Genomic DNA, 26795 nt, shown 5'->3' on the forward strand with positions numbered 1-26795 from the left:
AGTGATGTAACATAATGATCCTAAGAGGACTGATGAAACATGGAGCATGTTTGATAACTGACAATTGCTCATGTTAGTTTAACAGAACTAGTTTTAGAAAAATCATTCTCCATCGGAGAGATGAATCAAAGAATCTGAGCATGAAAATCAATGTGTAAAAGCAATCAGCCTGATCCTGCAACTGTGGGTGTGTAAGGAATATGATACTGCACAGTTTTTCCATCCAAGGTTGAGTTTTATGCAACGTTTGACAGTAGAAAGACAATACTTCTAAAATGAACTTCCAGATCTGCATGTCACTACATCCATTCCCTACATTAAAAAAAAAAAAAAAAAAATCTCGGTCTCTCCTCATTGTTCTGATTAAATAATACTTACATACTTCTTTATTAAAATAGGTTGTAAATTTCTCAGCACAACAATAGTCAAACTTAGAAATCCTAGTGTCTGAAGTCAACAGAAGCTTTGTGGGACTTGTTACATCCATTCATATAGTGAATTGTACCATGGAATGCTAAAGCTATTGTTTTTATCTTGACTATATTTTTTATTGACATGTCATAGACCTCCTTATGTGTACAATAGGCAAGAAGTCTGGCAAAGTATACAGCAAAGCTCTCCTTGACTAAATGAATGCTTTCCCTGAGGTCATGTAACATAAAATGTTCTAGCAAACTGTGTCCCCCCAGAGTACCTGGGGGGGACACAAAAGTATCAGGCTATTTTACCATTTTTCTTTTAATTTCTGTAATAGGAATCTTTTCTAGTTGATACAAAATTCTTCTTCTTCCCCAGTTAATAATTACCATTTTTGTCAACTTTCATCAGGAGAGCATTTATTCTGACTTCTGAAGTAGGAAAATCCTCATTAGCCACTTATTTATATCACTGATATTTTTGTTACCAATTCACTGTTGACTGCAATAATTTCATTAGCACTTCTTCAACTTGTTATATTCACAGAAATAAATAAGACAGACTGGCTTTATAAAGTTATTAAAGAAATTTATCCAAAATAGAACACATCTTTCTGTAAAGGCCTTTGACCATAATATTCCTATATTATCAATACTTCCTGCAGTCCTGAAAACCCTTTTTTGGACAGGTTATATATTGATTTATGAAAAGCTAAAGATGATGTTGACAATGACAATTATGTGTGTAGTTTCCACACATGAGAAAAAAGGAGAGGGATGAAAAAGGTGATAGAGCCTTTAAGATCAAGAGTGTTGGTGATTAAGTGAATGTAATGCTCTATAAACTGTGAGTATCTTTGGCATAGGATTTTTTAGAAGTTAAATACAGAAATGTAGAAACAGGTCTGGAGCAGGATTCAGAGCTCTGAGGTGAGTCTACCTAAATATCCACCTAATTTTTTTTCTTATTAAAGAGCATACTCAAAATGGAATGGAGTTTGTAATCTCTAAGGTCAAGTTTGAACAATAACTAGAATAGCTAGCTTCTACAAAACTTTCAGGGACTGAAAAGTTGATTATGAGAGAGAAGTGAATAAAAGTTCATTGACATATCTTCACCTATTTGTTGTGGCCTTGCAGAGCACTACTAAAAAATAAATTAGTTTCTTCAAAACTTATTTATCACCAGTTTGAATTTCTGGTTGCCCCAAAATCTGCAATGACTTTCAGGGATTTTTTTTCCTAATGTATCTGTTTTTGCTTCTCTCAGCAGTTCTCCAGGCACTCTGCCAATCTACAGAGTCCCATCTCCTTCCTGAATCTCATCCTCTCTTTGTTTGCCACATCTTGAACTTTTGAAGCTCTTTCGCTTCACAAAAGCTTTGGTCTTCAAGGGCATGAGGTATAGCCAGACAACCTCATAAAAAAAAAAAAAAAAAAGAAAAAAAAAAGAATAAAAAGAATACAGTATTTGAAAAAGAAGTGGCATGAAACTTATGAGTGATATCACTGAGTTTGTAAGGGCATTCAACTTTCCTCTCTGTGTTTTTACAGATTTATACCTAGTGGGGTAAGACTGTGGAAATCAATCCACTAATTTCAATTTGCGACAACACTCCAAATGATAATGGGAAATGCTGATCTTTTCAGTTATTTAATTATTTTGAAAGAATAACTTACCTTTTTTACTCCTAGCATAGTTCTTAGGGAAAAGAGCAAACTGGCCATCTTGGTAAATTTTGGTTGACTTCATCAGGATATCTCTGGACTCCTGTCCCAAAGCTGGCTGTTTCCTTTTCTCTATCTACATCCCAGTATAATGGCAAAAATTGGGTCACATACATTTCACACATACTTCTAAAATGGCAAGTAGTCTAGAAGGTGAGGGTGAAGTTTCCAGTTAGATAGGATGGTTAGTAAGCTGGGGAAGACTTTTTTTTGTTTTTTTAGATTTTACTGTACTCCAGGAAGACCTGAAATTGTTTGCTTGAATCCAATAACTATAAAGCAAACTTTATGGCTCAGCTCACAGATTTCTACAGAGTTTGCATAGCCCTACATCAGCCCCTGTTCCCAGCTAATCAAAATTTCTGCTGTGAAGTATCACAGCTGTATTTATGGAAGGAATAATCTCCTAAAGTCTTGTCCATGACTCTGTTAGGTGCTTCCCTGTCTTTGCTCCATGTGATTCCTCCCCCATGCACCTTTTTCTTTCTAACCATGTAAAATGTGAAACTGTGTCTGAGTGGACAGATGTGCACATGTATGGATGCAAACAAATTAAACCACACTCTTGCTGATTGTGTACACACTGGAAATGACATGCTAAGAAGAATTTAAAGAATCCCAGAGGAATCATTTATATTGCAGAAGTCAATGATGATAAATCCAGGTAAATCATATTTTAAGACCAGACTTAATTCAAAGGGCAGAGGGACTGGCAAAATGATGGAAAAAAAAATTTAGTTATTTAGCTTTTTTATTTGACTAGCTTGTATGGGCCAGAGAATATCAGAAATGGACATCCAAAAATACCTGTGTCTATAATGAGACTAATCAGAACTACAGTTAATTTAAATGTACAGATTTTTTCTGGTATTCATAACCCATTTTTCTTCATATCTTGTAGCATTTTACTATGGAGAATAAATCTATCCTTGATCTTTGAGATGGTACATCTCTGAATAGTGCAGCAGAGCCCCAGTTTCATCATCTGTGATTATGGTAAAAACAGAAATTCCCTTTGCCAAGACACTTCCTCATTTCAAAAAGGTTTTCAAACCAAATGGATGCAAAATGTTGATATTTCCTGGAGAACAGATTATCACAACAGTTTATATTAGAAAACATTGACTAACTACGGTTGTAATGACTCAATGCTTTTAAATTTGTTTGGATATTCTCAGAACTCATACAAATCACCTGTTCATCTGCATTATCAAGCACAGAACTGTAACAGCTAATTAATATACATACAATCTGAAAGTCAAACCACAATGGAATAGACTTATGTTCCTAAACTTGATATTTTCAGGTGCAGATCCTGGACCCTATAGGCAGAAAGATTTTGTTTTAGAACAAGAAGTAGTAGCTGATTAAAGAAACATTCTCAACCACATCTCATGTTGAATACTTCAGAAAAAGTGTGTTCTACTGAAGCCAATTTCCCTTTAAAAATACCATCAAAATTTGCTATTTCATCAAAGATATTTCACTTTTAATCAAAGATCCTTTGGAAAAGGGTTTAAATGCTGAAAAGTTAGGAGGAGAAAATCACTTTGATATTGTGCAATTCACAGGCCAGGTACTATTGTAGGATGTAGAAAATCCTCTTTAGCAGGTAAAGCATCAATGAGAAATTGGACCTGGCACATTTGACATCACAAATCCCAGAAGAAGGCACCACTCACTTGTTTTCCCTGGCATTGCTGCACCTGTGCATAATCAAAACTTCTGGTTTCAGTTAACAATGCCATTTGTCCACCCATTCTCTATAGATTAGCAGTACTAACAGAGAGCCACAGAGACATAATATGTACCTCTTATATTTCCACAGAAGTGCTATTTTCATACTGTTGTATATTTGAACTTTTGAAGCTCTTGGCTATATAAAATCTATAATGTATATCTTTATCTATATTGTTTTGAAAAGAATTAAAGAATTTTTACAAATAGATGTAATGGGATTCTATCCAAGTATTTTGACACATAACATGTGCTTCAATTTAATATGAATCAATTTGTCCTAATCCACAGAAATTTTCTCCTAATATCCATCTTGAATCTTTACTGCCACAGTTGATCCATGAAATTTAAACAAGACCAAATAGTTACCTTTATTTTTTTGCACCACACTTCAAACTATTTGAAATTTGTTCTCATGTCTTCAGTCATTTTTTTCCTTTTCCCTTAACAACACCATTTGTTCAGACTTCTCCGAGCAATATTTTCTGGATCTCTGACCAGTCCCCACCACTGCTTTTCTCAGAACTGTTCCAACTTGTCAATTTTTCATACATTCAGGAAACTGTATGAAGTTTTATTGTGGGAGCTTGTTTTGATGGAGTGCACTGGAAGGCTAGCTCTATATTTTTATTCAAAATCAAGTCTGCTGCTTCAATGGAGAGCCAGACATATGTTTTTTAGTGTTATCAATTGATTTCTCTCAAATCCTGAAAATAATTGTCCTAAATACACTCATAGCATTCATCCCAAAAATAACCAAATACCATATAAAAGACTCTGATGTTTTCCTGACAAGTGTGATTCATGAGGAGCAGCAGTGAGATGACTGGAAATTTTCCCAGCCAAAGTGATTACAGTGACAACCTCACTATGTGGGATGAACTGACAGAACAGCTGGTTTTACATTTACTCTTTATATATGCACAGCTGGCAAGCACTGTCTTCTGGATAGACGGATGTCTGTTTGTTTCAGGGTGAGATAACGTATTTATCATGCATCCGCTGTCATCTCCTGAGAATATGCATTGCAATAAATATTAAACATAAAGCTTCAAATTATCAGAGAAAAAGGAATTTTAAGCCTCAGTATGGGGTGTAGTCAGGGTTACAGTTTGAAACACTGATTACTGCTGCAGTTCTGCAATGCTTGCTCAAACATTATTAATAAGGACAGACTGAGATTACTAACAGTAATGGAAGTGATCTGATGGCCTGGGGGAAAAATGATGGTGGAAAAGTAGAATATGAACTGTGAAGACCTTCAGCTGTTTCTGTGGAGCCACTTGGGTGTGCTTTTGCCCCAGTGGCACTGCATGCACCTCTCACTGAGGAGCCCCACCTCCTTACACAGAAGGTGGATGTATCATATGCCATCGCTGAAGATAGCTAATAAAAACCCACAAAATCAGAGAGTAATTTGGGTATGAAGAGGTCTTTAAAGATCATCTAGACCAAATGTCATGCAACATTCAGGGATCTTCTCTACTAGATCACATTACTCAGAGCTCTGTCCAACCTGGCCCTACATGCTGTGTGTTCCCTAGTGTGGCCTGCAAAGCCACAGCTGAGCCAGTTGAAGCAAGTGACACACTCTACAACAGTGACCACACCTGTCCAAGGATAAGTTATTCTTTTAGTGGGCTTTTTTCTCTAAACTACAAGATCTTTTAGGGTCTGCCTTTGGTAATTGACTACTGGCATTGCTGCACTTCAGGTGCAATCACAGTGCAAATAGTTTATGAAAACCATTGCTATAAATGTAACAAATAAAATAAATTTAATAAAATAATGTGAAACCCTCCTGCAGACAAAGCCACAGTTCCATAGGTATTTCAGAAATACAGCCCTCCTGAAAGCAGCTGGTAAAACTATCTCTTCTTACCTGTGTATTTTCTCCAGAGAGCAAAAATGCCTTCATGGTTCATTCTCATTTCCTTTAATACATGGGGTGAAAACTTGCGAGGTCACGGGGATTTATGCTAGCAGATTTGGCGGCCTTTTAATATTTACTTAGGCTGTAAAATATAATTTGAATTTTAGAAGTATTTGTCATTGTATCTAAGATGGATAAAGGTATGTTTATTATAGCTGTATTTGCTATGTGTGATTTACATTGTTATATGTTGACTTTTCATTTCCTCAAATGTCACAGTTGCATTTTTTGTCTTTCTAACTTCCTCGAAGTATTGAAAGTTAAATATTTTTTTTACACTGATGGCAATCAAATCTCGTTACAAAGTCTTAGGGCTGCTATACCTATTGAGCAATGACATATTTTTTTGAAAAATTCTTCAAGATGCAGATCATCTGGAACGCCAACACATCATGTACAGGACAACCAGGGGATCAGGCCCAGCCAGCATGGGTTTGTGAAATGCAGGTCCTACTTGATCAACCCAATGCTCATCTATGACAAAGTGACCCACTTGGTGGGTGAGGGAAAGACTCTGGATGTGTCTACCTGGACTTCAGTGAAGCCTTTGACACCATTTCCCACAACATTCTCCTTAAGAAACTGGCAGCCCATGGCTTGGACTGGTGTAGTTTTTTGGGTTAAAAACTGGGCCGTATGGTCTGGTACAGAGAGTGCTGGCAAATGGAACTAAATCCAGCTGGGGGCCAGCCACTAGTGGGATTCCCTGAATACTGGGGACAGTCCTTTTTAATATCTTTATCAACCATATGGATGGGAGATTGATCAAGGGCACCCTCAGAAAGTTTGCAGATGACACCAAGTTGTGTTGGAATTTATCTGCTGGAGGGTGGGAAGGTTCTGCAGGGGGATTAGGACAGGCTGGATCAATGGGCCAAGACCAACAGTATGAGATTCAACAGGGTGAAATGCTGAGTTCTGCACTAGGACCACAACAACCCCAGGCAGTGCTTCAGGCTGAGGGAGAGTGGTTGGAAAGCTGCCAAGTGGAAAAGGCCCTTAGGGTGCTCCTTGACAGCAGCTGAACATAAGCCAGAGTGTGCCCAGGTGGCCTTGAAAGCCAATGACAGCCTTGCTTGTACAAAAATAGCATGGCCAACAGGACCACGGCAGTGATTCTCACCCTGTACTCTGCACTGGTGAGGCCACACCTCAAATCCTGCATCCAGTTTTGGCTCCTCACAACAAAAAAGACATTGAGGAACATGTCCAGAGAAGGGCAACAGAGCTGGTGAAAAATCTGGAGCTCAAGTCTGATGAGAAGCAGCTGAGGGAGCTTAGCCTGGAGAAAAGGAGGCTCAGAGGTGATCTTATTGCTATCTACAACTCCCTGAAGGGCAGCTGTAGCCAGGTAGGGGTTGCTATCCTATCCCAGGCAAATGGTAGGATGGGAGGAAATTTCACCAGAAATAGTTTAGATTGGATATTAGGAAAAACTTAATCATGGAAACAGTTGTCAAGTATTGGAACAGATAGGTTGCCCAGAGCCATCGTTCTTGGAGGTATTTGTTGCACTTGGGGAAATATTGCACTCATGGAAATGGTTTAGTGCTGGAGCTGGTAGTGGTTTAGCAGTTGGGTAATCTATCTCGATCTTAGAGGTCATTACTAATGTGTGACTCTGATCCTGCCCTATGATTTTGTCTCTGTTTTCAGTACAGTATGATTCAGCACATCTAAAAGTTTCACTGCATAATTAATACCCAAAATCTATGTTTACACTTCATTAAACCAGCAGCCTGGGCAGTGGCCATAAGCAGAACCTCTTTTTATGTCTTTTGAATAGCCATGAAAGAAACTTCATGGTGCACTTGAAAGATGGTTTAGATACAGCTAAAGAGTTTATTATTCTCCCCACAGCATAATTATCCACAATTTTTTCACTTTTTCCAGTCTAGTTATATGGAAGGTAACTGGTTTATTCAATCATGAGGCACTAGTTTTTAGATCTTAAGCTGTATTTGTGGGAAGGTTTCTACTTGTTTATATGTGTGTTTACTATATGTAGATATATCACCCAAACTACCTTAATTTATTTTGAAAGAATTTTGTTACATTGAATAAGTCACAGTAGAAAGTTATCTAAATAACTTATTTCTACATCATCACTATTAAATTTTTCCCCTCTTTCCATCAGCTATAACCTTTATCAGCAGCAGTCTTTATTGACTTTCAAATCACAGCTTTACCTATTGAATGGCCTCATCCTTTCATAAAAATGGATCCAGTGAAATTCACGCCTGTTTTATGCAGGAAATCAGAACCCAGGAACATAATTTTGCAGAGGAATATCAAATACTAGACAGAACAAATGTACCATTTGCTACATCTCTGCCTCCTCATCCACAGACTGTGAAACTCCTTTGGATGATGCCTGTACAACTTTATGCTCCATACTGTGCCTTAGTTCTGTGTCTCTGAATTTTGGGCAAAGAGAATTTCTCTTGCTAGGTGTATTTATGAGCTCAGACTTTGGATCCTTTCAGCCACTGCTGAAACAGCAAGAGTGATCAGCTGAGCACTTGACCATGTAGCAAAGCAGAGCATGTAAGGTCTTTACAGCAAATCTTCCCTCCCATTAGCTGTCATTTAGATTGGACATAGATTAAATACCATAGTTCACCACTTCAGTAAAAAAAAAAAAAATTTCACAACTGATGGAGGTCTATAGCTTCCACAAAATTCAGAGAATTTTCTGACTTTTCACTGCTTCTGATAATGTGACCTCTTTATGTAGCTGCTATAGTACAAACTTAGATGCCTCTACAGTCTTGGTTTCGTTTGCTAGGTAGCCAAAATTAATCAATAATTCTTAAAAAACAGAGCATGAACACAAATATTTGTGGTACAATAAGTGCTTAAATGCTTCAGGATTAAGAATCATGTAATCATAGAATGATTTGAGTTGGAAGGCCCCTTGAAGATGATCTCATTCCTGCCCCCTGCCATGGTGAGAGACACCATCCACCTGAGCAGGCTGGTCAAAGCCCATCCAACCTGGCCTTGGACACTGCCAGGGATGAGGCACCCACAGCTTCTCTGGGCAACCTGTGCCAGTGTCTCACAGTGAAGAGGAATTGCTTGTACAGACCTAATCTTTTGCACATTTAGTCTGATCCCCCACGAAGCAGCCAAAATATGTGGAATCTAAGGAGCACCTTGGCATAAAATTAACATTAATAGTATGTGTTATTTACAGAAAATAAAAAAGGAAATATTTACTCGCAATAATTTTGCCTTGCAGTCTGCAGTCTGGGCAGAGATAACATTTGAGAAACATCTATGCTAGAAAATATCTGACACTGAAGAAGTCTAATGGTAAGGCTGGGAAGTCAAATGACAGATGCTTGAGAAGCTGAACAGCAAGGGAGTTTGAGAGTTCAGGCAGCAGATGCACGACAAGGCAGAAGGAGTCACCTGAGAGAACACTTGCCATTTTTCATGCACCTGTTAAATTTTTGAATGATAATATTTCTATATGTGAGGGGATGCGAGAAGGAAAAACCAAAGCCAGAAACCCAAGGGGGTGAGGTCTTAGGTTTTTTTTGGGACTAGCAGCCTAGTTGCCCTCATGAAATCCTCAGTGTAATCAAATGAAGCAGCTGTTTGCACTGCTGGATCTATTCAGACTGGGAAAAAAGGGGTAAACACTTCTAATGCAAATATCAGCCTTCCCTCTCTACACTTGCTGCAACGATTCTGTTATTTAGCCACTTACGGTGGCAACTGGTGCAGAAAATCTCCAGAGCAAACAAGGCTTTAATTAATAATCAGTTATTTTTCGCAATAAGTAATTGGGAGGAAGCTCAGTTTAATGCTTAGACTTGAATATATCTTTGTGGTCTGATAAAGAAAGTGGTTTACTCAACTGCTTTATTAATATTTCCTCTATATCTGCATGTCAAATTTCAGGATAATGCTATGTTTTTCATAGCTTTGATAAAGAGGGGGAATAGAAATGTGAAGTGGTACTAATCATTAGGATGTGTCGGCTTATTGGAAAATCCAATGACTGAAAATTTTAATGACTTTTCACACTAAATATAAATAATCCCTAAAGGGAAGTTGACATTGCTATGAATGCTTGCTTCACAAGCCCATAAAAATTGGAAGATTGTATCTAGCACATTACAGGAAATTCTTTTATTCCTCAAAAAGTCCTGAGCATTGAGGCATAACATTAGAATGCAGAAAATGTGTCTGTATAAACTGGAGCCCACACATACAAATGTCTCAAAGTTCACAGTATGAAGTACAAGAGCTATTTCACATTTGGAAACTTTTTCTCTACTATCTATATAAAAAGTAATCAAAAATTATGGCTCTGATGACCAAATTTTGCTATATACATATTAAAGTATATAACATATAATTTAATGGATGCATTAGACATTGAGATATCTTAATGTTTGATCATTTCAAGTTCAGCTCAAGGACAGAGTTTGAATCCATTTTGGTTTACCTGTAGCACTAGACACAAGTTTCTCTCTTTTTCTGACGCTGATCCGCTGATAAATGAAGTTAATGAAGATAATTTTGTGTCATTGAATGGAGTACTGGATGGGACTACACCTTTCCTGTTTGTATATTTTCCCTGGGTAACTTCCCCTCTAGTGGGTGAACATTTCTATGGCATTCTAAAACTGTTTTGTAAGTTTCCAGTATCTTTTGGATTGTTTCTACAATTGTACTTAATAAATAAACTCTCTGAAAAATGTAAGAAAATAGCCAATTCACCATAAAGACACAGGAGAGAATGCCTGCAAATGTATTACTCAGATATATGCTAAAATTTATTTTCTCTAAATCTCGTTTTTTTTCTTTTAATGTAGATTACATTTCTGTTATCTTTAAAACTATGCATATATAGCATGTAATAATTTTTTTCCTGGTGCTACTTATGTCTAGTTTGACTTTCACTTAATTTTTTATAATCTTTCATGCAATGTAATAAGTGTGATAGAAAAAAGAAGCAGCTTAATATATCAGACCAATTTTATTTAAAGTGTATATTTATGTGTATCAAGCAAATATTTTTTAGCACACAGTTATGGGAGTTATCTAAAAAATATAGCAACACATTATGTCACTTCTGTTCTTGAGTGCGTTGAAATCTTTAGCAAGTGACTTCACCCATCTTTGTCAAAGCTAAATGATGTGGAATGCAGAGTTCTTCCAATGTAACATCATTGAGACTCTGTTCACTAAAAAAACCTTCATGACAGCTACTCAAAATAACTGCCTAAACTTTCTTATACTCCTTTTTAACATAAAGTAACAGAGTTTAAATTGCTTTCAGATAAACCAGATTTGAATGTAGATGTTTGTCTTTCTCGCTCTTACTCTTGCCGTTTGTTCTTCTGCAAAGAGCTGAATATTTCCTGCTTCTCTTCCACTGTATCTAGTTATTTTAGAAATTCTTTAATAACACTTTATTTTTTTTAATGGCACAAATTCAATATGTCCCAAACCACAGACCTCTCTGAAATATACTGGAATTGTGATAGAAGTGGGAGAATTTTTTAAGTAAATTTTGGGGATAGATGTCAAGCTGGCAGACTGCTGGTCACAGAATTTGCTTTGCACAACTCAGAAGTCTCAGATGTTGAAAGGGAACTGTCTTGGATAGAAGGAGGGCATGGTTTTCTTTCATAGATATTTCCAAACAATTATTTTGTTCTTATATCCACTGGCCATTCCAAAACTGACTTTGTGGAGGTAAAACCTTCTCTATCAAAAGCCAGCAATAAATCAGGGTTCATCAGCTTGAAAGCTGCCTGTAAAAAAAATGCTGTCACTCATGTGAACTGCGTGAAACCATAAAGATTTAAAGTTTAAATGATTTAAAGCATAAAGACTTTAAAAATGTCACTATCAGAGGAGAGTTTGCTGGAAGGACGGATCAGTGGTTTCCTATGATGCAGATTAGGGCAGTGGAGGAAAGTCAGAGAAACAAAAGCAGTGCTGTAATTAAGAGGGATGCTCTTCCCAGCTAGTCCATCACTGTCATTGTCTACTGTGTGATTCATAATATGATGAAAATAGATCAGGTGAATTGCAACCAGACTGTAGCTATTTTTCTTCAGAAAGGGAACCTTGGGTGCCTTAGTTGGAAATGTCTGCAATGTTGATGCCAAATGTTGAGATGAGTTTGCTGATTTGTTTAAAAATCATAGAAAATATACAAGATATGATATTTCACCAAAAATCAGTTACCAGTCACCTAGGAAGATAAAGGATAATTCAAGGGTTGTATTCTGAAAAGCTTCTCTGCTGACTGGTTGCTGCCTCAGGCCCGTGTTTCATCGACTTCATTCAGGCAATTTCACTCCATTGCTGTTCATGACACGCCTTATTCTTTCTTTATTTCATCCTCTGCCACTCTTTCGTGTACCAAATGCATCTCTTTTTCCTCTAATCAACTCCTATGGGACTACCCCTTCCCTTCCATCATTTTACTATGAAAGAAAATAACATGCCTGTAAATAATGGCTTGCTTTCAAAACAAGCTTATTCATTATGCTTTTCTGTTGTAAAAAAATCAAACCATATTTTACCCATCTCTTTATTTGAAAGAGAACTCTGAGAAGTTGAGAAATTATTTTTAATTTTAATTTTTAAAGATTTAACATGTATCACTATTCCTTTGGAGGAGAAAACAAATTTTTATGTGAAAGATTGTCTATAGCTGCTCCATGAGAACTTTTGTTTCAGTGTTTTGGGGAATGAAAATTAGGAAAAAATTAAGGCATCTCAAATTAGGTCTGATACCCAAAGATATTCACAGAAATGCAGGAGACCCAGATGAGCTACATCAGCAGTGAGCTTGTTGGCTGTCCTCAGTACCTTTTGCTGGAATTATCCAAATCTCTATCATTAATTAAAGATTCATTAGACCATGAAATCACCTTGTATCCCAGTGGAGTAGGTAAGATACCTAGAATGGGAGAGATTGAATAAAGTTCCCATCCTAAAGAAAAAGATTTCCACACTTAATTAGTATTACAACTTGACTACTTGCTATTCTAAAAAGAGTAGCTGTCTTTTTGTACATTTTACCAGAAATTCCATCCTGGACTGAAGGATCGGTTTCAATTAATCAACATTTTCCAATGAAAAATATCCCAGCGGACATTTATAAACCATGATAAGCTCTTAGTGTTAGTTATTGGCCTGTCCTAATCATTTTCAGAAGTGTTATACAGAATATTTAATACAGATGAGAATAATTAACACACGAAGCAATAGATGAAGTTCATGTAGGGTATAGATATGATATGAATTCAGTAGAAATTGTATCCAAGCTCAAAATTTAACATTACTGTTAGAATTAATTTCATGCCTTTTCTAATCTTTTATACACTTATTTTTGTATGGTATGAAATTGCCCTTTGGAGATGCCAGTCTCTCACCAGTGTCAGAAGAGAAACCTTAGATGACTAGCCTAGATAAGGTATGTAACTTTTGGATTAATTCCACTCCATATAATTATCTGAGAAATGCTTAAAAAAGACTCAAATGAAAGAATTCTGAAAAGTGAGTCCTGCAAAGTGGGAACTTCATTTTAAGAAAGTGAGGTGAGGGAGCATAAAATGTCCTTGTGATGAGTTCTTAGGGTTATATCTGAAAGATAGTTAAACTACAGTGAAATAAGTGCTTGCTAGCTCATTATTCCTATATCTGTAGATATAGATTTATTTTTTTCTGAGGCAGTCTTGTCAGAACAATGAAATAAGCAGCCTATATAAATTCTCATCCAAAGAAAGCACAAATAGTGAACTTTATGACACACAAAATGAACGTGGTCGATAAGAAGAGGAACCTGTCTTTGCAATCAATAAGAGATCTTGAGGCTATCTGAAATCTAATAACTCCTCCTGCATTGTCACAGACCAGAATAACAGAGTCAAAGCTGGGCAGAGTATGACTCCTTCCTTCAGTGCAGGTCACGCTGATAATAATACGTTTTTTTATCCTGTTGTTGTGGATCATCTAAAATGATCAGTGTGACCATCTCTTTGGTTTCACCTCTGAAAGGTCCTTAGGGGAGGAAAAAAGGAGTTATCAAAGCTATCTCAAAGAAAATAGATTTCTTTTTCAAATGGCTTAATCATCCTACTTGGTAGAAAAGCTTTTTAGATATAAAAACGATCAAGCATTTATCTTTTTGTCAGCTACGCATACACTATCGAATACTAATATGTAAATATGCATCATCTCAGTACAGCCACCAAGTGTAGCATGTAAATTATAACAAACTGCCTTCAAACAGCTAATAATTAACTCCTGTGCACTCAGCACCTTGCCCGCTTAATATTTACTGAAACTTTCTAACTCTGTTATGAAAATTTTTCATTGTGACAAGAAATAACAAGGTATTCTAGCCTCTTTTGTTGATGTGCTTATTTCCTCCTTCCACATGTGTAAAAAATTATGGACATATGTATGTACATGCACAACCTGTGGTCAGAACGAGGTGCTAGGAGCCAAAAGTGCATTGACATCTTGAGTGAGAAGTGATGAAATAACAGTACGCCAGATCCTAAATATCAAAGTCTCACTCATGTTGCAGGGGAGCTCAAGAGGTCTCTAGTTCAACCTACTGCTCAGAGCAGGGTCAACAGTGAGGTCAGACCAGGATTGGATCTTCCCTCCAAGGATGGGGACTGCAAATCCCCTCTGGGCAACCTGATCCAACCTTGGACTTTCCATCCAGGGAAGAAGTTTTTTATTCTGTCCAGTTGCATTTCTCTTTTTTTAATGTTCAATTATGTCTAGTGTTCTGTCACCACACAAAGGGAACTTTTAAGGTTTATTTCTTAAATTCTGCTTTGTTACCACTTACACAGATGCATATTCTGATAGCAGGAATACACTCATTTACAGCCTATCTACATGTTCTTTGCTACTTTTAAAATTCTAATTTCTTTTTACTTTTGTTGTTCAACTCCCTTTATGAAGTGCAAATGAATGACACACCAGTGAAAATGAATCTTACTGTTACCTGGAACTTTAATAATCCTGTAGTACAGTGACTCAGTAAAAATGTACACAGCTTCTACCAATTGCTTGCAAATTGCTATTGCAAGAATCCCTTGCAGGGGACAATACAGCTATATCAGACTGCCTCAAGCATAAAGTGGCATTTTTTCATAGTGCAAGTTTACATTATGAAATTAATTGCATCTTTATACTAGTAAGATGTTACCACTACTTCAAGAATCTAGACAGTTTTCAGGTTGAAAAAAATCCACTAATGTGAAAACCAAAACTCCAAAGGCTTTTTACCCTAAGGAAGTGGTTCCATTGTTAGGTGTGGAAGTACTTAATCTCAAGAGATTATTAGAGAAGTGGCCTGCAATAAAACCAGTACAATTGAGAAACCCCATTGGAAAACTGTGTGTAGTCCAGGAGACATAGATTGAACACCTGTTATTCCTCCATGTGAAAGTGGTGAATATGCCCTTCCCTGCTCCAAACTAGAAGTGAGTGAATGCCTTGATGCTGTTTCAACACACACATCAGCCCACCACCACCACCACCACTCTGACTTCTGAAGGCTGTCCTGTTCCTTTCAGACTGATACACAGATATTCTTCCAGACACAAATGTTTCATGCTTATGCTGAGGATTTTCACTGCACCTCTCACATGTCCTTTCTTCCTTGGGATGATCCCAGATCTGGTTTTTGGGGATCTTTCCATCCTGTATGGATTCATGTACATTAGCAGTTTAGTTCAGAAGGAGTGTGATTATGGATGCAAGTGCTTGCTTACTATGCTTTGCTTCACATTGGGAAGCAGTTATGAATCCTCTAAAATGTATTTATTTGTGATGAAAGTAACCCAAACCAGCTAATTCCCGATCACTAAAGACCACTACTACCCTCCAAAATGCCTGTGGTGACATAGTGAGGATGACTTTTCTCTCCAAACCTCTCCTTGGGATGCTGCTCCTGCAGATGTAAAGACATGTAAGTTTGATGAAGCATTTGTAGAATGCTATCATAAGTGCTATCATTATCATCAATGCTTCATAAGTAGAAGAGAAAGAGAGAATCTTAAATAAATATTCTCTTTTTTGTTGGTTTTTTAAGATGCATAATCCTAGGCTCATGGATACTTAGAGTAGTTCTACTTAAATTATGAAATAATGCTGGCCCAGTGGCCCAGCATCAAAAACTGGCTGTTGAATTGTTTCTATGTTTCCTGGTACATATTGCCCAATTTTCTCCAGCGTAGTTAGCAAGACAGCCAGAATGAGGGACTGTCTCTAAAAGGACCTAGGGACAAATTCACGCAGGTGCCTAAGGGTGTCACACAGCCAGACATGCCACTTTCCCTCAAAATCAAGGGACTGTCCCTGCTTCTGTTGAGGTTACTTGTATGGCTGTAGCCCATACTGAAAAAAGCACAGGCAAGGGCTAAGGAGACAAGGAAGGTGGAGGCACAGTTAAAATGGGTTTGTTTGCTGAGGCACTGAGTCACCTGTGTGTGTAACATTTGGTGTGCTGAGGCCTTCCCTGCTGTGTGGCTGTAAAGGAATTCTAGTGCAGGGGGCTATCAGAGATCTTACCCTGGCACTGCTCTGCAGCAGGCCAAGTGATTCTCCCTCCTTTAAAACTGGAGCAAATGAAGAAACCATCTCAGTCAGTCAAAGCATTTTCTCTGTCATTCAGTAAGTCTCTAGATTAATTAGAGAATGAACTGAAAAAGCATTCCTGCCCCTTTAATAGTTGTTCAGAACCTGCAAATAATGCAGCCACAACTGAAAATTCATCTTTTCTGAAGCGCTGTTAGAATAATTTACTTGTAGGCTGGTGTACAGGGCAAATTAGGTTATTTATATTGTGGGCAGCAGCTGACAATATAAATTTGGAATTATTTGTTTTCAGCGCTCAGCTTTCTCTTCTCAGTTCCCCCTAGCTCTGCTGGCTGGCAAAGGGAAATAGAAGAGAGATGTCATTCTGTGACAGAATGATCTTTTCACCAATTTTTTTTTGAGGCATCAATCCACAAATGTAATCAGTGCTTTCCCCTCTACTCTCCTAGACTTCAGCCCAATTCAAAAAGGTTTTATATGTTGGATACTAACTTCCTTTACTGGCCTGTACAGCCTAGTATCTACACTACATTTTGGCTATGATTTAAATAAAGATACATTTATAACTGTTTCTAAAATGAAAATTGTGGGAGGAAAAGTCAATTTTATTACACTGTACAGAAAACAGAAATCAAAACAGGGAATTTCCAATCTTAAATCTGTGAGTGCAAACTATAACCAAGGAACAGAAAGGCAAGATAGAATCACAAACAGTCATAACTATTGTAAGCACTTTTACCTGAAAAACTGTAATTTTCTTTTACTAAAAACCTAAATTCAAAGAACTGAGGTAGATGAAACATGAAAGCATACTGTACCAGTTATTGTTTTCCAGTGTTATTGTATTTGCTAGCTCTGTGTAAGCTGACAAATCTTCTGTAGAGGGATGAGTGGCTAACATGTCAGCAATCTAAAAATAATAGTGTGTCTCATTTCAAGAGCCTTGTGTTGCAAAACCAAGATTTATCCAGGAACTTTACGTTTTAGTTCCTTCATACCATTGCTGAGAATTTTAACCCTTTTTCTGGGAAGAATTGTTGAGGAAGGATTCAGTGAGCAAACTTTAGCCATTCAAATATCAGCTATAGCATCACAGTATAATTTAGCTTGGAAAAAAACCCCTGGGGTCATCTAGATCAACCTTCTTTGCAGAGCCTGTGACAGGTTGTGCAAATCTTTAAGCAGTTGGTTCTCAAACACTAACAAAGATACTCTTTCTTTTATTATTTGACTACCTCCCTCCCACCCCTGTGTCTAATGAGAATTTTCACTGTTTTCATTCATCTCTGTTGCCTCTCACTCCACTCTCTGCACCCCTGAGAAGACTGATTCTTGCTCTCTGTGTGTTTCACCTGGGTAAGTGTAAACAGACAACTCCCATTTTGAACCTTGACCCACCTCTCTCAGCTACTTTCAGGATTCCATGTGCTCCAGGTCCTTGGCTAGCTTGGCGACCTCCACTAAACTTTGCACATCTTTCATGGAATGAGACATTCAAGAAGAACATGGCACATGAAGTTCTTGTGAAGCCATTTCTCCAGCCTGTCCAGGCCCTACTGACTGAAAGATTTTACTGCATTGCCCACTCTCCCAGTCGGATGTCATCTTAATCTTGCTGAGGTTGTCCTTTGTCCCATCATCCAGGCTGCAGACAAGGATTCCAAATAGTGTCAGTCTCACCCAATCTAAATAAAGAGTTTGAATTTTGTCTGTGTTTAAGTGAAAGAGCTGTCACTCCAAAAAGGTTATTCACCACAGCCTCAGCCTCCATCTAAAAGCCCCATGAAATAATGGAGGCAGCTTAATTTTGCGGATGAAGTGACTGAGATTTTGTTTATGTAGTGGTAACAGTGCTTCAGTCTGGAGTGCATGTGTGTGAGACCAGTGGAGTTAAATTGGATTCATGCTGCTTTAACTGACAGAGAAATCTTCCTTAGTTAACTTCTTCTCTGTGGGAAAGACCTTCAGGCTTTGTATGATCAATGGCCATTTTACTGTTAAAAACACTATGAAGATTAAAACAGTGGTTTATGGCTCTTAACTATTTTATCTTTAGACCACCCAAGACATGCACGAGTCATTTGTAATGATTCTCTCAATTGATTAGATGTAGTAGTTAGAATATAGGTACATTGCACATGTGAGTTTTCCTCGGATCACAGTGAGCAGTTTGTTTTAGTGACATGACAGCTGACTTTCAACTACCCAGAAAAAAAATTTTCTCTTAGTAAATCTCCTTCTGCAAGAGCCAATCCATGTATTTGGATTGGAATTAGTGTCTCCTACATATCACTACAGAAAGATTGCTTTAATCCATCCGTGACAGATGGCAGGCCAGTCATTGGTCTACCTTGCTGTCGTGTCTCTATACTTTGCTTTTAATTTGGTCAACAGTGTTTGCCAGGATAGCTCTCAAATCTGCTACCAGACCGTGACATTTTCAAATAATCAGCCTGGTTTACAAAAGAAATGCATTTAGACAAATTAATCAAATGGCTTTCAGGAAGGAACATTTTCTAAGGTTTGTTCACCAAGAAACTCAGAATGAGAAATATTATTGCTGACAAAAACCTCAATAGATGAACAGTTCTGAGATACAGAATGCTGAGGATAAAAATCAGAAAGACAGGATTTTTTTTTACCTGTAGCAAAAGAATAAGAAAAGGTCACTTGCCAAAAAGACAGCTGAAATAGAATTAGTTTTCAAATTATAAGATTAAAGAGTGTTTGCTTGAAGAGAGTGTTATTATAAGGTGTGCAAAGAAAGAGAAGAGATTAAAATGTATGGAAGATTTAATCAGAGCAAAGATAAACTGTGTATCCTATAGGTTATAAGGGTTCCTGTGAGCTTTGTTTGCCAGTAGGGTTTCATAACCCACACAAGACTGAAATCTTATTTTTAAATAAGAGGTTTTTCTCATGTGCAGGAGGGGTTCACCTCTTTTTGATTTTGTACGGGTGATAAAGGAGCAAAGCTGCCACCAAACAGGAAAGAAAAATTATTTAAGTTTTTCAGAGATAAGTTGGGTATTTTTCAATGTCTTGGCCAGATTCTTCTTCCATTTCTATTGGTGTAATTCCTCAGTCTGGGTGGCTAAGTGTTCTTCTTTGCTATTTACAGAGGAGTTTGTGTGACTATTTGCCTTGCCTTTTAATAAAAGAAAGTACTTACCATATGCAAATCCGGCATTTCATGGTAAACAATGTACCCTCTGAACTACAGGGCACCACACCTCCTGCTCTGTGTTGTCAAATGGCTTTCAAAACACATGGCAGGGCTCTGTCAAATTTAAGTGTGTTAACCCTTCACTTTCTCTTTTTTTCTTTCATCTCAGTATTATTTCAGCTCTTAAATTCAGTGGCAAAAAGGAACAAATAATAAAAAAAAGGAACAAATAAAAAGTTTATGTAAAGGTTGGAAAAAATCTGGCCACGGTGTTTTGTTGTGCTGCTAAAACCCTTCCATCTCTTCCCAGTTGTCCTCTCTGCAGCCAGCCTCTGTCTGCACATCTGCCTCATGGGGGTCTGTCTCAAGTTCTGGTCTGGACTTTGCATTTCATGTCACCCCGTTTCTCCAGCCTGCCAAAGTCCATCTGGAGAGCAGCACATCCACTTCTCTCCCCAAGTGTCAGAGGACACATTGTCCCAGGCACCGATGGAGGCATTAACCAGTGCCAGCCCTAGCAGTGGCCCTGAGGATGGCACTGGTGACTGGCCACAGCTGGGCTTCCCCCTCACTCCCATCTGAGCATTTCTGCTTTGTAAAGCTGTGACAGTATGTCCCATGCCCCGTAATAACAAATGTCTTTTTCTTTATTTAGGTTTAGTTGGTCAGTCCTTTTTTTCCCGTGAACACACCTCCCACCTTAAACTTATTATTTTTTCTTGTCTATCAGACCTTTCTCAGCTTTAGATTTAGAGTCTGGTGTTTGGTAACTTTGTGTTTCTGATCTGCTACTGGTTCTGTCTGGGCTTAGTTTATTTAATTTTTTTTTTTTTTTTAAAGCTTATAAAAAGCTTTTTTTTACAGAGAGATCTAAAACCTGTTGATCAGCACAGTGATATTTACATAGATTCAAGTTCCTTTTTCTCCTCACCTTCTTTTTTTTTTTTTTTTTCAATTCCCTTACACCATTGTGAGTTCTTGCACATGTTTTCCACTAAGGGAATTATGTAGTTTTCAAAGACACTTCTGAAACATGATTTTTGACTTCAGCATGTGTGACTGTGGGTGAAGCTCTTGACTTGTGGGAATATGTGCAGAAATGAAGGACTGACATGATTTCCAGATATGCAAATGCACTCATTTCACTTTTTTATTCTGTCTGTCCCTTACTGGCTATGTATATTTCATAACTGCTACATGTAGATATTAGATAGTGAAATCCCCTTCAGGAAGAAAAAAGTGTCCTTGAAATAAAAGCTACTACCTTTGGGCTTTATGAAGTGCTCCTTGGTCATTTGTTAGCCAGGGAAAATTCCCATTAAAATTAAATTTATTTATAGGAGTATGCCAGTTGGATTGAGATACTTGCATATTTCACCTCCACCATATGACAGTCTATTTTTCAGACTAAAAAAGACAACCCTACACTCCAAGCACTTATAGTTCATCTGTGTTTCAAGAAAAACTGCTTTGATTTCCATGACATGAACCAAAGTAGTTTGACTCCCACTTAAACAGTCGTCAGGAAAATTTTCAAGATACTCATTCAACACATTTTTCATCTAGAAGATCTTTTCATACCCAGCTCCTATAGGGAGGGATCCCAAAGGAATGTATAACATCTATCAGCAGAGAAGTGCAGAACAGGGGTTTAGTGATCTGAGTAGACAGGAATTGACAAAATGCAAGTCTGTGATATGAAGAAATAAGAAATAAAAGAGCTCTTGAGTACCCGACCCACCCTGCTTACCACTCCCCACTCAGAACACAGCAGGTGGCCACCACAGTGGAGCTTGGCAGAGTTTTCCATTTGCTTTTAAGAGGACTCTGTCTTTCCCCCTCCTCTCTTCCTTACAAATCACCTTTCTTTCTTTTTTTCTTTTCTTTTTTTTTTTTTCTTTTAGTACAAACCAGTTTCAGAGCAGTCAGTGTGATTTTTAGAATAGGGGCTATCATTTTAGTTGTAGGCTTTTTAGGTTTCATTTTCTTTGCTGTTAGGTAACTGTTCCCTAGGCTGAAAGAGAACCAGAAATTTGTCATTGCCCATTCTCCAAAATGCCTTCAAGGACATTTTATGGTCCATGTTTAGAACTTGATTTTAGAATCTGTACAAGATGTACTACAAGGGAAAATGTTTTTTTGGCTATTAATGGACTAGGCAGCCATTCCGAAAATCCCTTCTGTTTTTAATTTCCATGACTTCATTGTGCTTTCTCACAGTATCTTAATTATGTGAGATGTTGTTTTATATCCCTCTGCTTCCCCTTCCATTTAGTTCTTAACAGACGCTGTTCTCAACTTTTATTGAGCTGAGTAAATGTGATGCACATTCAGTGTCTTTCATTATCAGCCCGATAAATCCAAAATGATTCACATCATCTATTTTAACTCTGTTTTGCCTTTTGGGCACCACCTTTGTCAATTGATCTCTTTTAAAGAGTACTGCATTTCTTTTCCCTGTTGTACTGTGTGTTCCTCCAATGATCATATTCAAACACTAATGCACTGATTCTTTTCAGTGGGAGGTGAACATTACTGAGGGGTGATAAAATGGAAAGGCAGAATAGAGATGTGGGTGAAAATTGATCACTCAGGGCAGAAGAGGAAGTGAGGAAGATTGGAAGGCAGAAAGAAACATATTATTAGCAAGAATTTATTTATCTCTGCACAACAGAGACTTTATTAATTTGAGACCTAAACTCATGATTCAATGGGATGTTACAGTGATTCATGCAAGGAGACTGGCTTATAGTTTTTTCTAGCTCAGAGATCTCTGGACTGCACTTCATTGAGACAGAAAACATAGATATGTTCAAGAGAGCACAGCTTGGGTAGGCTCTTAAAACAGAGTCTGAAAAGGGACATAATTGATTCTTATAAGCAAACTCAAGACAAAAAATAACAAGGAAGGGAAATAATTGTTTAAGGCAGAGGAGAACATGACTGCAAGAACAAATAGTTAAAGATCACCAAAGAGTAAAATGAAGGCAGAACATTTAGGTATGATTAGATACATACAGAACTATTGAGAATAAAGGAAACAAAAAAAAAAAAAAAAGAATGAATGGCCATCTTTAAACCTTATTTTTGTTTTCTCACTTAAAAGCCTGTGTATTTTGGGTCAAGTTTATAATTCTTGATTCAGAAAAGAAATATCTCCTGCTATCTTCCCAGATAGAAATGAAGGAGCCAACATCTGCTCACTTTTTTATGCCCTTCCCCATGTTGTGGGTAAACATATTGATGCCTCTGTCTCTATTTTAATAATTTTTTATATGTATAATGTATATTGATAAGAAAACCTATGACAAAAAATATGGAAGGAATGAAACAAAGGAACAAAGGAAGTGAATAATACACCACTGAAGTGGTGTATTATAATCTCTAGTTTATAACACAGACCAGGGAGAATTTTACCCTTTTCCAGAGAAACTTTTTTAACTGGAAAATATAACTTCAAGGCTGCTAAACTATTGACAGATTTAGGTCATAGTCAACAAATATTTCAGCAATTCAAGGGGAAGAAGAAGGATGGGTCAACTTGTTTAATGTTAACGTTTCCATGAAAATTTCACCTTTCCAGTCTGTTTTAAAAGAAGTTGTTGGATGTGAGACTGTGGAGGAAAATTTGGGCCAGATACTTTTTTTCAAAGGAAAAATGTTAATCTCTCATGTCAAATAGATAAAGACTGCCAGAAAGAAAAAGAAAGAGCAGTAAAGAATGAGTGCTAATGCTCAGCTTAATTACCTTGGATGATGAAAAATGAGCTCCATTATTTTCAGAAAATAAATAAACCTGGGAGACCTTTAGAAACAGAAGAATCATTACTTTTCTAATCCATAACTCAAATATTATCTGCACTGTTTGTCTGCTACTTGAGAAGAACTTTAGCCAAAGGTGTACATGGATCTTATACACCGGGAAATCTTTTCTATCCTTGAAAGTTCCCCTGCCTGCATTTGTTGATACCGAAATACAAGACCAAATAAAGCAAACTCACCAAAAACAAAGCAAAACAAAACAAAACAAAAAACACCAAAAAAAACACCCACCAAACCTCAACACCCCAATAAACCCCAACCAAGCAGAAACAAGGCAATTCTTAAGTCAGACTTTGCACAAACAATGACTTCTCTCACAGCAGTGGTTTGTTTCAGCAAGGACTGTAAAGTTTTAGAGTCCTTATGAAGTTTAAGGTCTTGTACTGCATAGAGAACAAAAAATACTGTCTCAGACTTTAAAATGGTCTTCAAGATTCAGTGTTAATAGTATGTGAATGTAACAGCTGGGCCACTCTCAATCTCTGTTCAGAGACTCCCATACTTGCTCTTTTTCCAGTATAAACAATGCTAGTGTGACAATTCAGCCACAATATATATCCCATTACATGTGTTATGCTTGGATTTGAGTAGCCTGGGCAATAATGTATCTTCAGGTGGGGGAAGGGAGCAGCAGTGCTTTATCAAAATTTTCTCTCAATTCCATCAGTGCTTGGCTGACTTGGACTTAATTCAGATCCTATTTTAGTTTCACATAACTTCCCAGATTTCTACTTCTGTCTTATTCCGAAGGGCTCTCTCTATGGCAGGTCATATCTTGGGTCATTACATTTCCCTCTGGGCAGCAGCAGAACCTTTCTTCTATTTGTCTTATTCAACTGCTGTGAAGTTTGCCCATGGGTAGCCAGAGTTTATTACTTTTTTTCTCCCAGTGGGTGTTTTTTTTTTCCTTTTTCAGCTGCACCATGCTGGTGTGCTCCTAAACTATGAAAACTCCCGCTTCACTGGTTTCATTTAGAAGTCTTTTGTACGTTTGTCTTTGCCAGAGCATCCACAGAATTATTCTCAGTCATATACTGACTATAATCCTTTATATTAATGGCACACTAACTGTTCAGCTTTCTGCTGCTTGACCCTTGCCTTGAGCTCTGTTTATTTCTGGTAAATATTTTCCAGCATATGATCTTGAAGCAAAAATTAGGTTAATGCTTGTATTTTTCATAGTATACGTTTCCCACTCCTCCCTGTCTATTTAATGGATTTTCCAATTAAAACGGACCTTCCTGGCTATTTTATCTGACCCCCTGAATTACAAGGCTAAAGAAAGCTGCACAGCAATTGCATGGTAATGCAATGACAATAGACCATCCTTTCTGTCCTTCAGCTTTGAGCACAGCACATATACATGCCAATGTTTATATCTATTCTTATTCAGCCACTTTAAGAAAAGGACACTCAGAATTTCAAAGACACTTGGAAATTGATACACACTAAAACGTTTACTTTTATGAAAAGGGTAAGATTACCTGGACTGTCTTCTGAGCATCCACATTGTTTATGCTTGGGCAAAGCCTTTACCAGGTGATTATGCCAGGCAATAGCTTTTAAATCATTGACACATTCAAAAGGTGCAGCAGCTGAAGAACACATTCAGTGAAGGTTTGCTTTGTGTTTCAGAACCTATCACTATCATTGTGTGTGGTAAGCATGTCTCAAAATGCTCGTTGTGTGTGTGGTAAGCATGTCCTTTCACTGCTCTTTACCTCTCCCTCAGGGTAAGGACAGAGCTGATCAGTTATACATGTACTCTGATAGGGAACTTCTACAAGAAGGTTCCTATCCCCATCTCATATAGAGTGCACATTCAATCAAATGCCTAGAATGATAAAAAAATACCAATTCATACTTAAATGCCAGAGCATTAAGGACTGCAAAACTGGCAACAAACTCTGGATGGTTGCAAGGCCTGACACCCCTTTTAAAAAGGACCAACTTTTTGCCAATTGAAAAATTATCTGGAATATCTGGTGAATTTGCAAAATTTGTTTCATCCTGTCACAGAATTGTAGAGCACTCTGGGTTCAAATGGACTTCAAGGATCATTGAGTTCCAACCCCCCTGTCATGGGCAGGGACATACACTACACTGGGTTGCTCAGGTCTCCATCCAGTCTTGACAATTTGTTCAAATCCGGACACTTTTTCATTCAGTTTTCAATTTGTAATATTACAGTTTTCATCACTGAGTCCAGAATTATTTTTTTTTTCTTTAAAGGAAGACTGATATTCTTGAATATTCAGATATCTCCAAAAGAAGCACAAACTCTTCTCGCAATTAAAAAAGTTAAAATAAAATCTTGGAATAAACCAAAATTGAATAAAAACGCATAGTACTTAAAAAATTATTAGTTGTTTTCCATAGAAAATAGATCTGTGGAGGTGATCAAGGGGTGATTTTGGGAAATTACCTGTTGAGGTTCAGAGACTGTCAAAAAGGCAGACAACGCCCAAGAACTTGTTTCTAGTTTAGGGGCACATCTAAGGTGAAGATATTCCTATGGAACTGTATGAAATTATATCACTGTTGTATGTCTCTGGATAATCTACAATTTTTATGAGTATATTATCTTCAGAGATCACATAGAACTTTTTCTCCTTTTTTTTTGATTTTTTGGAAATGCACTTTGTAAAAGGATGTGGTAGACCATGTCAATATTGTAGGTATTGATTACTCTAAAATATTTGGCTTTGTAACTAGCTTTTGAAGGCTTAGATCCTTTAGAAGGGTGTATGTAAAAATAATACATGTTGAGTGCAACAGGTTTTCCGTATGATAACATCTGAATTAAGTGAAAATGGTAAAATTAGATGGTACTCCTTGTGTTAGTGGATGTTTAAGTAATGAGTTAATTAACCTTTGATCTGGGAGATGCTGAATGCCTTATCAGCAGGGAAATGCCTATGATTCTTATCAGGCTGGTGGGGTTTGTTCCCTTTCATATTTGCACTGGGGAAGAAAAGGATTGCTTTTATATTAAGTATGTTGATTTAGGGAAAAGATGAGCATTCACTGGATTGTCAGCAGCAGATGGAGATATGTCTGTAGAAGAAAGGGATATAAAATCTGTCTACATATAGAGGCAACAAGTGAATGGAAAATATAAAAGACTGAAAAAATTTTCAAGAAAAAAAACCATATCAGCCAGGACCTTAATTACTATTGTTTTAACTACTTACAGCATGAATCTTAGGAAAATATCCATTTGGAGTGAGTTTTTGGGTTTTGGGGGGTTTTTTTGTTTGTTTGGTTTTTTTTTTTTGTTTGTTTATTTGTTTTTTTTTTCATCTGATCACTTCCAAGCAAGATTTTTGAAGTCCTCTGAATGACATATTTTGCAGTTTTCTAACATAGTTATTTCATCATTGTTTCTAAT

The sequence above is a fragment of the Agelaius phoeniceus genome, chromosome 3 (assembly GCF_051311805.1).
Source record: "Agelaius phoeniceus isolate bAgePho1 chromosome 3, bAgePho1.hap1, whole genome shotgun sequence".
Lineage (NCBI taxonomy): Eukaryota > Metazoa > Chordata > Aves > Passeriformes > Icteridae > Agelaius > Agelaius phoeniceus.